Here is a 13,845-nt window from a genome sequence, read left to right on the forward strand (position 1 = left end):
TGAACTTTATACCCTGAGTTGTATTTGTTTCTTTCCTTTTTGACTGGGTCTCACTGTGGATCCTAGGCTGTCCTCATACTTAGAGTACTTTGGTCTCAGGGTCCCAAGATCTGAGAAGACAGTCATAAACCTAGCTATGAGTAGGTTTTCTTAAAAATGAAAATTAAATGAAATAATAGACTGAAAATGAAAAAATGTTAGTGATTAACACATTGTAAATGCCAAATATTATATTAAAATAAAGCCCCTATATTATTTTATTTATTTTTTTTAAATAACCACACTAGTAACAACCATGATTTAGCCTAAGGTGGGCATGCAAATTGGAGACATGCACAAATTTTTAAAAATGTTCTACAGAATTGAAAAAACACAAGAACAGTAAATATAAAACAAATATTTACTAAATGAATGGGTAAAGTGGATGGATGTGTGAAGTCACAAGTGTCAAGAGTATGTAGTGACCATTTGTTATTCTAAATTGCTAGAAGTAACAGGCATAGAATCCAAATGAGTGCTGTAGAAAACTCAACAATTTAAGATAGCAGGGAAAATGCTAGAACATAAACTTTCCACAGAACACTGTGCTGTGTTCCTGCTGATAAAGTGGTCTTGTTGCATCATGGGAAGTTCCTGGAGCCCCTTGTAGGAAAGCTCTTTGAATTGGATTAAGGTTAGAGTCTGTCTCACCTTGTCTGGAATTTTATCTAATAATATTGCATACTTTTCTAGCCTCAAATTTCAATTTATGTAATACACATTCAGTGTCTTGCCATAAACAGAACTCATTAAAACAAAGGAAATGTACCAGGACAAGGTGTTCCTCATAAAAGCCAGTGGCTTCCGTAATTCTCTTTCTTTTCTGAGTCTCAAGGCTCTTACTGAGCACAAGCAGAATTCCATCCAGAATTTCATTGACTTCTGATTACAATCTTATCACAACAGTTCTGTATTTTTAAAGGAAAAACGTATCGTTGAAAGATAATATTTTCTTTTGTTCACAGGAAGCACTCAAAAATGTTTTTCACTAAAAAATCCTGGCTTACATACTTTCTGATGTCATCCCTGCCCTCAAGCCCACTTTCCTTTTGGAGTTTTTAAAAGGCTGGATGGCAAGTTTTGTAGATGTTGTAGGTTAAAAAGCAGAACCCAACAGTTAAGTGATCTTGTCTCCTGGAAATGGCAGGGAAGCTTCACTCATGATAGCTCAATAACATGGCTGCCTGCATAAGACCTGAACAAGTACAACCCCAATAGACAAACTAGAAGAAGAAAACCTCATGGGGTCCAATTCCTGCACAAAGAAGTACAAAAGACTAAGAACCAAAGAAATAGTCTTCCCTGTGATGACCCTCCCCAACTGATTATCTAATACCAAGTAGTCAGTTCTGAAATCATATATGTACCAGTAACAATAAAGAGACAGATTAGGTTGTATTTATATATTCAGGCACATCTATCTTCCTTCCTTCTTTGCTTGCTTCCTTTCTTCCTTCTTTGCTTGCTTCCTTCCTTCCTTCTTTCCTTCCCTCCTTCCTTCCTTTCTATCTGTAAAGAAAGAGGGATCATGATTTCGAGAGGGAGCAATGGGGGCACACTGGAGGGGTCAAAAGGAGGAAAGACAAGGGGAAAAATTCATGCAATTATATTTTGTTAAAAACAAGCAGTAGCTGGAAACTGTGATTTTTTTTAATGCTTATTTAGCAGAAAGTTTCTTCAGGTCAGTGTAAGGGAAATGACATAAAGCAATTACTGATTTGTAGGAAGCCCTCTTGAAAGAAGTAGAAAAGTTCTATTTAAATATTTTAAGCTGAAGGCTGAATCTTAGAGCTATGGCTTTGAAGGAATTAATATTGTAGCTCCTCTCACTTCAGAAAAACTGTTGAAAGATTGTGGGCTATTTCTATGGTTCAGGGGGAAAGGTGTTCATGGAACAATGCTATTGAAAAGTCAAAGTCACTGAGTCCCAAGTGCTGGGGAATATTATTTTAAGGTGTGTTACTTTTGTTTATGTTGCATTTGTTTAACTCTGTGAAGCTGTGTTACTGTGCCTGTCTAAAACACCTGATGGTCTAATAAAAAACTGAATGGCCACTAGCAAGGCAGGTGGGGCTGGCAGGCAGAGAGAATATATAGAAGGAGAAATCTGGGAGGAAAAAAGAAATAGTCAGAGAAGGAGGAGGACTCCAGGGGCCAGTCACCCAGCTACACAGCAAGATATGAAGTAAGATATACAGAAGTAAGAGAAAGGAAAAAAGCCCAGAGGTAAAAGACAGATGGGATAATTTAAGAAAAGATGGTTAGCAACAAGCCAAGCTTAGGCCGGGCATTTATAAGTAATAATAAGCTTCTGTGTGCTGTGGGATGTTCTGTATGTCAAGTGTGTTGCTGATTGGTCAATAAATAAATCACTGATTGGCCAGTGACCAGGCAGGAAGTATAGGTGGGACAAGGAGGAGAATAAAGCTGGGAAGTGGAAGGCTGAGTCAGAGAGACACTGCCACCGCAATGACAAACAGCATGTGAAGATGCCGGTAAGCCATGAGCCATGTGGCAAGGTATAGATTAATGGAAATGGATTAATTTAAGCTGTAAGAACAGTTAGCAAGAAGCCTGTCACAGCCATACAGTTTGTAAGCAATATAAGTCTCTGTGTTTACTTGGTTGGGTCTGAGTGACTGTGGGACTGGCAGGTGAGAGAGATTTGTCCTGACTGTGGGCCAAGCAGGAAAACTTTAGCTACATCTGTGTGTATATTTGGGAGCTGGTTGTTGGGCCCACCAAAAGAGCAAAAACAAACAACACCACCCAAGGGACTTTGACATTCATCTACACTGTACATGTACCAGGAATTCCTCTAATTTCTAACCCCACCCCCTTGCTCTTTCCCTTTGAGACAAGGCCTTGCTATGTTGCCCAGAGTCATATGGCATAAAATAAGGGTGCCCAGTGTGTCCCCTCTTATTCAATGTGATATTGATTTTTAATAAGCTTTTATAAATATTCATGAGATGGATAACTTATTCAGAGAGGTAAAATGCCCCCCTCCTTCACCTCCCAAATCACAATGGTCCAAATCTCACTCTTCAAGGAGTTTCTTGCCACAATCTTGTTAAAAAGCCCACAAGGTGGAATGAAAACCACAAAGCACATGATGTCACAATGAGGATGGGTCTTCTGAGGCAGCAAATCCTTCATCTGCATGTGTGGCAATGGGGAAGAATGTACCTGCAACATCAAGGATGTTTAACCACAAAGGTTCATTCTGTCCATCAGAGACACAGCTTCCAAGATGAAGCTACAGTTTTTCTTGGCACCTTGTAGCTAATTCCTTGTCTACCCATTCTCACTATCTGCGACAAAAGTAGACAAACAGATAAATTATGAAATAAGTTATGAAATTTAGAGAAACTGTCCAAGAAGACAATTACCCATTTATCTTTTGTCCTATTCTGATAAACAACAGTGCCTTCTTTTCTGTTCTGGAATTTGACAACTTGTATATATGAATGTATGTATGTATGAAGTATGTATGTATGTATTACGCATGTATGTATTATGTATGTATGTGTGTATGTATGTATGTATGTACATATGACTAGCTTGTGATTCACTGCTCCATCTCATATATTTGTTTGTAACATTGCCACCTGGATTGCTGTCTCTGTTACCAAAAGGTAGCAGTTGGAATTCTTCCTTGAAATCTGTTCTTTAAGCAGTAATTATCCTGTCTAATAAACTCTCAGTCCAATTGAGACCTGACTCGGTCCAAGCATGTAAATATCTATGGCACATGTGTCTGTCTTCTTATTTATGATTGTAAACTTCTAAAATGAAGGGATGCATTTTGTTACAAAGGCGTAACTTTCAAAATGCTAAAACTGTGACTCTTAGCCAAATGTAAAATGAACATGTATTAAAGATTGCACTTATAGCTAATTGGAAATTTGGTAAGATGTGAAAACTCATTCGAGATTGTATGTGTGTTTTCCTGAAACAGGGTCTTATGTTTTAGTCTAGGATATCCTCAAACTCATTCTTCTCCTGAATAAGCATCCCAAGTGCTGGAATTTAAGTGTGTATTACTATGACCAGCCTCTTGAGCTTTAAATACAAAGTAGAAAAAAATGAATTTGTATTGACATTGTGCAGTTCGACTTTTTATTACTATAGTAAACTACCTGAAACAAGCTCTCTATTACAAAGAGTTTATTTATTATAGCTTGTAATTCTGGAAATTCAAAGGGGCCCACATCTGGTGATGGTCTTTTTACTGGCAAGGGCTTCAGGTGGTACACAACATTATGTGCGAAGGATGTGGAGTATGCATTCATGTATGCCCTCCGTCCCTCCGTCCCTCTGTCCCTCTGTCCCTCCATCCCTCCATCCCTCTCAAGCCACCAGGATTGAAACATGGGTGCTACACCCTGATGAACTTATCAAATTCTAGTCACTATTCAGGGCCCCCCACTTCTAATCACCATGGCCAACCAAGTTTCTATCCTTTTAATATTTAACAATAGTAACATATTCAAACTATGTCCAGGATACAGCAACCACAAGCAAAGCAATTTGCAGCATAATCTGTCTTCCACAACTATCCACACAGAGTTATAAAAAGCCTGGACATCAAATAACCAAAAATTTGAATAAATTTCTCCTAATACTTCTGGACAGGTTTTCCAAATTGTGTTTAATTTCTTTGCTAAAGGGATTACTATGAGGTCAAATGTCTTTTAGAAGCTTTTGGATAAGAAAAAATTAGCCGCCCCCCCCCCCCCACACACACACCGCAAATGAATCATTTGGAAGTAGTTTGTTTAGGTTAATGTGGGAACTACCAAATGTTCCTCAAATATACTTTACTCAACATTCAGAGAGGTGGGGGGTGCTAAACCATACTGCAAATCTCTTGGAAAATGTGACCCTTAGTGAAAAAGTCGGCTTCAAAAGACACCATATTTGTGTTTGGCCTTGGAGTTCCTAGCCACAGAACTGCAAGAACCATATTTTCATTGTTTATAAATCACATGGATTCATGGCATTTGATGCAATAGCCCCAGACAGACTAAGAAGGAACCACACCTCTTAATCATAGCATGATCTCTTCCGTTCTTCACTCTTCTCCATGTCAATACCTTTTCCAGCTATGCCATTTATTTTGAAGGAACACTCTTGGCAAGGGTGGGAAAGACTCTAAAAGGGGAAAAATGATCTGTGCTGACACTCCCTAAATAGCTTGGCCAAGTTCATGTTGAACATGAATTTTCCTAGATGGAAAACACTGAAAGTTGAGGAAATGCTACTTTCTTTGCCCTACATGTAATGAGGATCCTATACACACAGACATGCTCACCACGCAAAACTATGCATTAATTTTGACAGCTAGTGAATACCAGTCATGTAACAAACACAAAAGTGTTTTTAATATCTATATATGAATTACCATGGTTTTTGTTGTTATTGTTTTCTTTCTTTCTTTTTTTTTAGGCTATGCCAGAACATTGTCTTTTCTCTCTTCTTTATTTCTAAATGTTCCATTTAAACAGCAAATTCTGTTACTCCATAAAAGTCCTGCTGTGGCTCTAAGATGACTCTAAGTTCTATAGGGGTGGTGGAGAAGTATTAGTCTATGTCTTAGTTAGGGTTTCTATTGCTGTGAAGAGACATCTCGATCACAACAAGTCTTTTAAAGAAAACATTTAACTGGGGCTGGCTTACAGTTCAGAGGTTTAGTCCAGCATCATTCTGGAGGGAAGCATGGTGGAAAGCATGGAGGCACACAGGCAGACTTGGTGCTAGAGAGGTAGATGAGAGTTGTACATCCCAATCAGCAGGCAGGAGAGAGAGAGAGAGAGAGAGAGAGAGAGAGAGAGAGAGAGAGAGAGAGAGAGAGAGAGAGAGAGAGAGAGAGAGAGAGAGAGAGAGAGAAACTCTAGGCCTGGCTTGGGCTCTTGAAACCTCAACTCCCACCCCCAGTGACGTACTTCCTCTTACAAGGCCACACTTACTCCAACAAGGTCACACCTCCTAGTCCCTGTCAAGTAGCACCACTCCCTAATGACCAAGCATTCAAATCTATGAGCCTAAGAGAGCTGTTCCTACTCACACCACCATAGTCTAGTTACCTCTTGCTCCTCAGATACATTTTTGTAAACAATTATTCTGGAGAATGACTCATCCACTTGTTCATATATTCAGTAATACTGACTATTATTATGTGCTACTTGGTGTCCCAAGGAAATATAAATATAGTCATGATATAATTTCAGTCTACGAATACCTCACAAAATAACTAGCTTTAACAGTATGTCAAAAGTGTCAAAGAGCCAGACGGAGACAAAGACCAGCAGACATGATTGTTGACTTCTGGTAGGCTCAGGATTCTTCCTCTTCCCCCAACCAGGTTTGCTAGCTCCTCCTACTCGTCCTATTTCTTCACCTTCTTTGGATACCTGCATTAAGCCAATTATGTTCCAACTGACACCTCTATAAAATTCGATGTTCTAAGCGAGCAAGCCCAGAAGTACTACTGCAAGAGGGAACGAAGGAAGCAGAGAAAGGACACTTCAGAGCCTGGCTCTCAACCCCTGGCTCTGACTAGGAGCCCACCTTCCAGGGGCTCCTGCTCTCTGCGGAAGGAGAAGCCTGAAGACTTTAGGGGCTGGCTCCTAGGTGACTTACTCATTGGAGAGGGAAGACTTAGTGGGGACAGACACTCCAGAGGCTTGCTGCACAGTCTCATCCCTGCTTCACCTCCCCCGGACTCCACCAGGGGCTGCAGAAGAGGGATTCTTCCCTGCCTCAGCCTCCAGGAGTCTGCATTTAGCGTCAAGACAGAATTCATCCCTACAGCTGCTCCCAGTTTTCAAGATCTGCTGCTCCTGAGATATTCAACGGGATTCAGACCTGCTGCTCTGGAAGCTTCCATCCTGACCTGAAAGCTGCAAGGGGCTGCTCTGAGCTGGCACCTCAAAGCTCCTGAGAGCTCTTGAGTTGAAACACTTTCTCAGAAAGCATCTCACTGCTGTTTCTTTTAAATCCTGCCTGGCAGTCTGTTTTCCATCATTTTGTCACTTTAAAGCCTGTCCTTCCTGAAGTGACAAATAAAATACCTCCTGTTTGTACTGTTTGCTGTCTGTGCACACCACCCTTGAAGGAGGTGGGATGGGGATCTGTAAGAGGCAGAAGACAGTCTTCACTGACTGCCTCAGGTTAAGAAATTTTGGTGCTAAAGGTCTGACAGTATTTGAATCTATGTGGGTCTGGGTCTGGACTTTTTATATAGGAATTTTTATTTATTATTGCTTCAATCTTGTTACTTGTTATAGATCTGTTTAAATTATTTATTTCATCTCAGTTTAATTTTGGTAGGTCATAACCATCTAGAAAATTATCTATTTCTTTTAGGGTTCTCTAATTAGTCAAAATAAAATATGTTCTAAACTTTTCTCAGTTTCTTTGATGTCTGTTATAATGTTACCCTTTTCATATCCAATTTTATTGTTTTGCATCTTTTTTATGTTTTGGTTAATTTTGTTGATCTTGTTTATCTTTTCAAAGATTCAGCTCTATTTCATTAATTCTTTTTAGTTTGCTTTTTCCATTTCATTGACTTCTGCGATGATCTTAATTGTTTCTTTTTGTTTACTGACTTTGGATTTGGTTTGCTCATGTTTTTTCAAGTCTCTAATAGGCACTGCTATTTATTTGAAACACCCCTCTCTCTTAAATACAGGTGCTTGCACCCATAAATGTCTTCCTTAGACTGCCTTCATCGGATTGCATCAGTTTCAGTACACTGTTTTCATTTTTATTTGATTGTACTATTTTTAAAATTCCCTTATTGTTTCTTTGAACAAGCTATCATCATTCAAGAGCGTGTCATTCAGTCTCCATGGCTTTGTATACATTCTGCATTTTCTCTAGCTGTTGGTTTCTCTTTATTCTATTGTGGTCAGGTAGAACATTTTTTTTAAAAAATTCAGTTTTCCTATATTTGTCAAGACTAGCTTTGTGTCCTTTATGTGATCTGTTTTAGAAGAAGTTCCATGAGCTGCTGAGAAGAATATGTATTCTACATTGTTTGTATGGTATATTCTGTCAATGTCGATGTCTCTTGTCTTGTGTGCATTTAATCTATGGTGTCACTTAACTGAGATAGTTCTCTCTTGATTTTTTTTTTTTTGGTTGGGGTGATTTGTCTATTGATGAGAGTTGGGTTGAGGTTTCTCACTTTATTGTATTGAGTGAATCTGTGTCTTTATATCCATATTTGTTTTATGAAATTTATGAAATTGGGTGTATCTGTATTTGGTGTCTTATTTAAAATTGTAATAGCCTCTTGATGGACTGCTGTCTTAATAATGTGAAGTGAGCTTCTTCATCACTTCTTGTTAATTCTGTTTTGAAGTCTTGCTCAGTTAGGGTTGCTGCTAACTGTGATGAAACACTGTGACTAAAGCAGTTTGAGGAGGAAAGAGTTTATTTGGCTTACACTGTTCATCATTGAAGGAAGTCAGGACAGGAACTCAAACAGGCCAGGAACTTGGAGGCATGAGCTGATGCAGGGACCATGGAGGAAGAAATGCTGCTTACTGGCTTGCCCTCTGTGGCTTGCTCAGCCTACTTTTATAGAACTCAGCTCATGAGTGGTCCCGCCCAAAATGGACTGGGGCATCAATCACTAATTAAGAAAATGCCCCTCAGGCTTGTCTGCAGCCTGATCTTATGGAGGCATTTTCTCAGTTGAGGTTCCTTCTCAGATGACTGTAGCTTGTGTCACATTGACATAAAACTAGCCAGCACAAATCTCATTTGTCACCTATTAGAACAATCACTCCTGCTTGCTTTCTAGTCTCCTCTAGGGCTTGGAGATGGAACTCAGGTCTGGTTCTTCTGACTAGTAATTGAAGTCCTACAGTTTCAACCTTTAGTTTTACAGGCTATTGATTGTGGGGTAGGGGTCCAGTCCCAGTGCCATTCAAACTTCCTAGCATCTAATTAGGTGCTTTCTGGAATCCATTTACCCCTACTTCCTTAGTGAAACAGAACTGCCTACACTTCCAGCCTCTGTTGAAGTCAGCTAAAGCCCCAGGGTGAAGTGCTGCCGATTAACTATAAGTAGAATAGCTGAGTAAAGATCTTTAAAGGGATATTGTTCTCCTTACCCCTGGGTCGGATCTCCAGGAGGATCTTAGACTATAAGATGCAGAGTAGGATGTAAAAGGAATCAGATGATGACAGAGCCTGGTACAGGGACCAGCTGCTTAACTCCACACTTATTCTATGAGAGGAAGAACTGTCACCGGCTGCTATATCTAATCCTAGCTGAGGGATACATTTTTTTTGAAACCTACTTCCCATTCCTCTGCTTGCTTCTGTGAGTCTCTTCCTCACTGTTCTACTGTTCTTCCTATTATTCTTGATCCTCCAACTCAATTTTCTTTTATCTGTCCCTTAATCATTATCTCCAAGGATCCTTCCATCATCTGTGCTTACTCTAAGTGTTGTATATCAATGCCCACCCTTTGGACAGCTATATTGTACTGTTGACACAGAAATACAAAACTCCATCCTTTCTTCAGCACAAATTCACGCATATACTTGGCCTCTGAATGAATTCAGCATTCTCCTTGGTTCTTTAACTCAATTAATGGCCTCACTAAGCAGTCTTTTACCAAGAGAGAAAAATCACTTTTCTTCATCCCTTCAGCGGTCTTAGCTCCAGTCTTCATTTATTCAAGCAGTCTTCTACATTTCTGCTGACATCGTTATTCCGAAACTAAGCTCATACTTTCGGCTGTGAGCCTAGCCTTTATTGGCTGAGCCATCTCTCCAGCCCTCCAAAACTATCTTGATCATATCACTTCCGTAGATCTAAACCCTACAAAGGCTTTACATTGTCTAAAACTTCAAGCCCATTCATTTTCATGATGCATAATAGAAACTTGAGAAACTGTGTTGTGTCTCCCTCCAGGTTCATGTTTTATAATCTTCTTCAAATTTCAAAGCTCCACCAGTGTTGAATTATTTGAGGCTCCAAAATCAGCTGTCGTCTTTCCTTGTATGTAGTATGCTCTGTAATGCAGTTTTTCTATAGGGCACATAATCTTTCCATTTCAGAAAAAAAAAATCCACATATCCTGAATTCAACCCAAACACTCTTCCCTTAGGAAAAATTTCCCTGAAAAGAGCATATATGCTGACATTTGTCATCAAAGGTCCTAATGACTTCTTCAGTATATGCAAAGCCTCATTATATCTGCTCTGGTGTCCACCACTACTGCTTCTGCCTCTCCTATTTCAGTAGGAGGCAATCCTCCCATACTAGGCGTGCCATCTTCTTCCAGGCACACTTATGTCCTTCCATAAAATGTGGAAAGTGATCATTTGAAAAGGTGGAGAGACAAGAAAAAACATTGTTCTGCTTTCAGCTACATGGAGCTAGAGCAGAGTTATGCGCTCACCAATAATGATTACCCCAAATTGGAGTTGCCTTGAGGCCACCATTACTTTCTGAGAGGCCTTGTTGATATTGCCTTCCCTTGTATGGTCTGCTCAAGTCCTTGGCATTTAATCCAAGGGCAGAGATGCTAAATATATCTTGGCCAAAAGGATATTCCTTTCCCAAGCATTTGAAAATGAATCGAGGTGTGAAGAAACGAAGGTTTCTTAAACTGAGTCATTGATGTCCAACAGAGAAATTCCAAACAAACAATTGTGATCATGTCTCTAGATCTGTTTCCATTTCTTTTCTCTTCATTGACTATGTATCCTGCTTTTCCTTTTTTTTAAAAAAAAAATTGTTTGTCTACCTTTGAGATTGTAATTTAATTACAACATTTCTTCCTCTCCTTTCCTCCCTCCAAACTCTCCCATATACTCTTCCCCATTATCCTTCAAATTCATGACCTCTTTTTTCATCAACTGTTATTTTCATCAATTTTTATTTGCATGTAAATATATATTCCCAAAAAGGAACTGTTGAGTCCATATAATGTCACTTGTATGTATGTTTTCATGGCTGACTGTTTGGCACTGGACAACCAATCATTCTGAAAGCAGCCCTTTTTAGCACACTCCCTTGCTTCCCTAAGTTGAGTTAAAGTCAATTTCTTTGACTTACAGATAAAGCAATCTTAATCTAAGCATTAACTACAAAAGAACTACATCACTGGCTGATTTTGTGCTGTGAGAATTAGTGTTAGAGTCTTATTAACCTATAGTGTGAAGCTCATTGAGCAGAGATTTCATATCTATTAAATTAGATTTAACAGAAACAGAAACACAGCACAGATAGAAATTCACAACAGTATTTCCCCACAAATCACACAGACTCAAGTTGAATAGTTTATTCTAAGTGTCGTTTATTTAATGATTTTCACAAAAGAATACATTTTTCCCTTTCAGAAAATAGACTTTCTATTTGGACATACCTGTAATTCTAGCACTTGGGAGGGAGATTGAGAGTTTGAGGTAGTGATTTATGAGTTTGAGGCCACACTGTGGCTATATAGAGAGATCCTGTCCCAAAAAAGTGGGAGGGGGGAGGAAGAAAGATACTAATAGACTTTCCATTTCAAATTTAATGTTCTATGTCAACTTAGCAAATAATTTTGGCTTATATTGGTCTCTCAGTAACAATCAGGACAAGTTAGTCTGACTTACATAGTATCTGATGTTTCCGTAAGAGCCAGCAGTGAGCCTTTCCTCACTAATTAGCTTAGAGGAGCACTGTGACTTTTCCTTCTACACAATAAGGAGAGGTTTTAAGTTATGGTCCTTTGTAAATATAACCATGTGTGATAGTGTACTGGCAGCATTCTACAAACTAGAGTCATCTGGGAAGAGGGATTATCAATTGAGAAGATGTCTCCACCAGATTGACCTGTAGACAAGATTGTGGGGCATTTTTTAAATTAATGATTGACGTGGGAGGGCCTGATCTACTGGGAGCTATGACTTCCCTTGGCAAGCAGTACTGTGTTGTATAGAAAAACAGAGTGAGCCACAAGAAGCAAGCTATTAAGTAGCATTCCTCCACAGCCTCTATTCTAGTTCCTACTTTCAGCTTCCTGCCCTGCTTGAGTTCCTGCCTTGGTTTCCTTCAGTGGTAGACAGTGATCCAGGATGTGTAATCCAAATAAACTCTTTCCTCTCTAAGTTGTTTTTGGTTATGCTTTCTATCACAGCTGTATAAAGCAAACTAGAACAAATAGGAACCTCCAAATTTATCCAAATAAAAGAGAAAGGAGAAATGCATTCAGACAAATTGTTAACTTCAAACTGAGATTTGGCAGAACATTGGGAAGAAAATATCTTCCACTCTTTTGATATCACACACATATTCAGCAGACAGAAGCAATCCAAGGTTTTGTAATACAGTTTGCAGTAGGGGACGTCCGGCACCCAAGCTTGCTGTATATTGTCACAAGATATTTTTAAATACCTATTTAGAGGACATATCTGTCTGTTGATTCAGCTCCTCTACTTCCTGTCAACAAGGATATTATTCCAATTCTTCACATACTCAGCAGCTATTTAACAAAGTAAATGCAACTCCCAAGAAACAATAATCCATCAAGCTAAAAAGTACACTGAGAATTCAAAGCAACATGACAAAGTGCAGGTGCTATCGCCTGCTCTGATCCCTGGGCACTCTTATTTTAGAAACGATTCTAAGTAAAAACTCAGTCTTATGGCACCCAGTAAACAACATCTAATGGGATGCAATTGGCAAAGGGAAGGAGAAAACTTATAAATAGTTAACTACTATAACACTGACAGTGAGGATCCACTGATAACACTTTTAAAAAGATGGATTAGACTACTTTTGTAGACAAATGAGTGCTTGTCCACAGTCATTTAGACACAAGCAAGCTGCTATGGACAGCTTAGTAAACTCAGAAGCAACCTTGTTTTATTTATGTGAGTGGGGCATACTGACCAATTAGGAAGAATTCATATTCTGTGTAGAGGCTTGTGTTCAAGAAAGTAATGAGACAGTCATTTAAATTTTTATAAGAGAGAGACTGGAGAGATGCTTAGCGGTCAAGAGCCTTTGCTACTCTTCAGAAGACACAAATTTGGTTCTCAGCACTCATGTCAGGCAGCTCACAACTGCCTGCTACCCCAGTGCCTAAGATCCTCCCCACTCCCTGGCTTCTGTGGACACCCACATGCATGTGTACATACACACATAAATTAAAAAAATTAAAACCCTTAAATTTCTATGAGAATACACTATATTTAAAATTCTATCAGATTTATTTGAGGCATAGAAGGGAAGGAGAGTGAAAGAAAAGGAGCCATGAGTCCCAGGAAATAAAACAGATGTAACTAAGGGCTTAGTTGTCATGGTAGCATATAGTGTCATGAAGGACTTGAGAGTGCAGAGAGGAAGGAGAACTGGAAGATAAATAACCGGAATTGCAAGAGAAGCTCAGAAACAGCCCCAGGGTGTTTAGGAAAGGAGGCCTAGACTAGTGACAGGAAAAATCATTGTGCAAAGGGAACGGGGGCAGCATGATGCAGGTGGATAAGGAAGATGGAGTTCTCACTGTTTAGAATTAATCTACAATACCTGTAAGTTTGGAATAAGCTGAAATAATTTTATTCTAAATAAATCATTCGACCAACCAATCATATATATCAATTATGTATGTGTCTATTTGCAATATCAACATCAAGCTTACCATTTTTCTTAACAAGTAGGTATAATTCTTTGAGCAGTGCCATGCTATGAACTAGAGGAGATACAGACCAGAAAGGAGGCAATGTTCCCTTTCTTGGTATGTTTAGCTGAATGAGTGAAATTGCCACAAGTCCTTGTAATGCGAGGCT

The sequence above is a fragment of the Peromyscus californicus genome, unplaced genomic scaffold, assembly GCF_007827085.1.
Source record: "Peromyscus californicus insignis strain IS unplaced genomic scaffold, ASM782708v3 Scaffold_5__1_contigs__length_169319896, whole genome shotgun sequence".
NCBI classification, from domain to species: Eukaryota; Metazoa; Chordata; class Mammalia; order Rodentia; family Cricetidae; genus Peromyscus; species Peromyscus californicus.